The sequence below is a fragment of the Lissotriton vulgaris genome, chromosome 6 (genome assembly GCF_964263255.1).
Source record: "Lissotriton vulgaris chromosome 6, aLisVul1.2, whole genome shotgun sequence".
NCBI lineage: Eukaryota > Metazoa > Chordata > Amphibia > Caudata > Salamandridae > Lissotriton > Lissotriton vulgaris.
The window spans coordinates 932811402-932815379 of NC_141694.1; the positions used below are offsets into that span (position 1 = coordinate 932811402).

The 3978-nt window shown below is 44.5% G+C and overlaps 1 pseudogene across 1 annotated transcript; it reads right to left on the minus strand.

The window, feature by feature from the left end:
* Positions 1 to 602: 602 nt before the first annotated feature.
* LOC147708226 (small nuclear ribonucleoprotein Sm D1 pseudogene) lies at positions 603 to 1595 on the minus strand (annotated as a pseudogene). The gene has a single exon (XR_015296492.1). The product of XR_015296492.1 is annotated as a small nuclear ribonucleoprotein Sm D1 pseudogene (transcript).
* Between the last annotated feature and the right edge of the window lie 2383 nt (positions 1596 to 3978).

Genomic DNA, 3978 nt, shown 5'->3' on the forward strand with positions numbered 1-3978 from the left:
AACCAAATTCGGGCCTCATCCGCCCTTGAAAACCGGCTACAGAGGCCCACTAAAATCGACATTGAGATCCCGTTATAGACTCGCAAGAATCAAAGCCCCCTTATCTGGGGTACAGAGTTCCCCAAGTAAGGTTGCTGAGATCCAGACACAAAGACCTTCTAGAACTAAAGCAGCAATGTCCATGGAAGAAACAGCGGATCTAGCCTCCACATACGACTCTCCTCCCACAGCCTCCCAAGTGATCACAGGCTACAGAAGAAACTACCCCCCCTTGAAAATCACTGCGCTCCCTCTCCTCCATACCGAGGGCCCCATTATGAAAGTTTCCTAGCAAAAAGAAACTATCCACTAACTGCATGCTCATTAACTGTAGATCAGCCCCCAAACATGCAACGGAATTAGTAGAAGCCTCCTCTCTCACGATCTAGACATTGCGTTCATCACGGAGACATGGCTAAATGAGATCTCCCCTCCCTGTTTAGATATGCTTGTGCCCCCAGGTTTCTTTTTTTTTTTTTCTTTTTTCTAGTTGTGGGCATATACCCATTTATTAAAAAGTAAAACCTGTACAAAACATTCAATTTATGGACATTTGTGAAAAATTATCGCCTGGGTCCTCCTCTGCCTCTTCCGCGGCCACGTCCTCTCCCACGATCTCGGCCTCTGCCTCTCCCAGCAACTGCTTCTCTTTTCTTGGATTTAACTTTCGGTTCAACATCAACCAGTAGTGTATCAAGAGGGAGACTGTCCGGCAGAATGAAGTATCGAATGTTATTGCCCCGAATACTTAATGTTTCCAATTGTACAGGCTCTCTGTTCTTCAAGGTCATTTTCACAGCTTTAAGATGTGTATTCATACTCACATCCACACCTGTAATTGTTCCATGAACTTGGGTTCCATTTAAACACCAATGCTGCCCCCAGGTTTCAACATCATCAACAAAGCTAGAAAAGATCAACGAGGTGGAGGTGTAGCCATCATCCATAGGTATGACATGGACATCGCTGTAATTGACTCCTGCAAGTATAGCTCCTTTGAATGTCTTTCTGTCAACATCAAGACCAAGGATAACAGCCCATTAGTCTGTCACCTTCTCTACCACCCACCAGGCAACACCCCCACATTTGGGGAACACTAATCTGACCTGATTGCCAATTGCACACTCAAAGACACTAACTACCTAATCCTGGGTGATCTAAACCTATGCTTGAACAAAGCCAACAACACACTAATTCAATCTCTCAATAATCTCCTCTGCGACAATAATCTTTCCAAACACTGTTCTGAAGAAACTGACAACAAAGGAGCAACCTTGTATGCCATCATTGCCCATCAAGATGCAATTACGATCAACAACATTCTTCCAGTGGACGGGTCGGATCACCACATGATCTTATTCCACATCAACCAAAGAGTTCTAGCCCTGCCTCCTGTTAAAGATCCTTCCAAATGGTCCAGAAATCTCTCCCAGATTCCCTTGGATGTCATGGAAGAAAGGCTAAATTTGCTCCTACCCAGCGGCAATGATCTCTCCACAACCAATCTCACCTCGCTCTATAAAATGAATATGGTAATCTTGCTTGACCAACTAGCACCCCAGAAACAAAAAAAAACGAGCTATTCTGTCCAGATCATAGTTCGACTCTGACATTAATGAAGAAAGGAGACAACTAAGAGCCACAGAAAGATGCTGGAGGATCATGCCCTCTACCATTCATCGCGATCAACTCAGAACAGTCCGGAAGAAATACAACAGTCATATCAAGAACAAAAAAATCCATGTATTTCCGCTCCGCATTGGATAGCGCATAAAACAGACCCCAGGAGCTCTTTAATATCATCAGACAACAAACCTCCAAACCTGATCTGTCCCTTGGGCAGGCATCCAAAGAACGGTGCAACAACTACGACAACTTCTTCAATGATGAGATCTCCAAGATCGAGCGTTCTCTGGACATCAATTGCACCTCCCTTCCCTATAGCAGCCCGGTTGGGATGTTTGGTAGCGCTCCCTTTCCCATCACTAAACCCTGGTCACTCTTCCAGCCTATCCCAGAAGAAGAGATAGACAAACTTCTCTCCACCTCCAAACCTTCATCTCATGCCCTAGACCATCTACCTGCTCAACTCACCAATAAACTGAAACTCTCCCTAGCCCCACTCTGGTGCAGGATTATAAACAGCTTTCTGAAAACCGGAATTGTTCCCGATTGTCTGAAAATGGGACAAGTCACCCCACTGCTGAAAAACCCAGGCCTGGATATAAATGACTTAAACAACTTCAGACCTGTCTCCAACCTTCCTCCTCTTTCCAAAATCCTAAAAAAATGTGTACTCCAACAATTAACTCAACACTTGGACAATACCAACCTTCTTGACTCCCATCAGTTGGGATTCAGGAAAGGTTGCAGCACAGAAACCAAGATCCTCAACATAATCGATAACATCCACAATGTTGCCTCCTCATTCTCCTAGACCTATCGACAGCATTTCACACAGTAGATCACAAACTTCTCCTCAAGGCTCTCGAAGAAAGGGCCGGTCTAGACGAGGTGGTCCTCAAATGGTTCTCCTCATTCCTTCACAATCGCTTCCAGAGAATCAAAATCAAAAGCTTTGAGTCTGACCTTCACCCAGTCAATAGGGGAGTCACCCAAGAATCAGTGCTCTCCCCTCAACTCTTCAACATTTACATGGAACCCCTCACCACACTACTCAGAAAAGCTAACATCCCCTTCCACCTATATGCTGATGATACTCAAATTTACTTGGAAATCTCCTCTGCTAAAGACATTCAAAGACTCAATGAAATACTAAGGGAAGTGCAACTTTGGCTGTCAAGTAACCATTTAAAACTGAATCGGGACCAAGCCGAACTACTCCTCATTTCGAACAAAGAAGAGAACCCACAAATGGTCGAGTGGCTAAAAGTTATTGATGTACTCAATGGGAACCTCGCCCTGGCCCACTCTGTTGAATCATTAGGCATCACGGTAGACTCAAAACTGGACATGACCAAACACATTAAGATCTTTGCTAGGAGCGCCTTCCTCAACCTGAAGCTACTAAACAAAATAAAACCTTTCATTTTGCCCAAAGATCTTAAACAAGCCACCCAAGCATTGGTGCTGGCAAGAGTGGACTATGGAAACGCAGTCCTCTCGGAAATAGTTAAAACACACATTGCTCCTCTGAAAACAACCCTCAATGTGGCTTCCAAAATGGTCACTGGAATAAAGAAATTTGATCACATCTCTCCTGCACTCAAAGAACTCAAGTGACTACCAATAGAAATACGGGCGAACTTCAGAACAGCCTGCCTCATACACAAAGCACTTCAGACAGGCAAACCCGAATATCTGGCGGCTAAACTCAAAAAAGCAGGTCAGAACAGGAACCTCAGAAGCTCTAACACCCTACTTCTCATCCCGTTAAAATCACGAAAACAAAAAACCGCCGCCAGGTCCTTCGCCGGAAATGCACCCAAAATATGGAACTCTATTCCCCCAAACATCAGAACTATTCCCTCCTTCGCTAAATTCAAAAGTCAGCTCAAAATCCTTTTCCTCAATCGATCCCTAGCGAACAGATAGGAGCAGTCGAAGTGCTGAAATTGAGACCGCACCCCCTTGGATGCGGTGTTAACAAGACCCTGAAATGGAACTCCTCATCATTGTCTTTACTATTACTCTTATCTGGAATGTCTTGCTTTATTGTACTATGTTCTGCTTTCTTTTGCTCTGGTCTGTAACTGATTTGAAGCGCTCCGATACCCTCCGGTCAGTCTAGCGCTATATAAAACTTCCTAAATAAATAAAAATAAATCTCTGTCCACCCACCCCTAAACTCGGCCTCTGGTCCTCAGCATACAGGGTATTTCTGTGTGCCTCTTATGGTGACCCTGCCCAGCCACCAGATGTACCTTAGAAAAAAATAAAGTGAAGGGTGGAATGCTCAAATTCATATCAAACACTGGC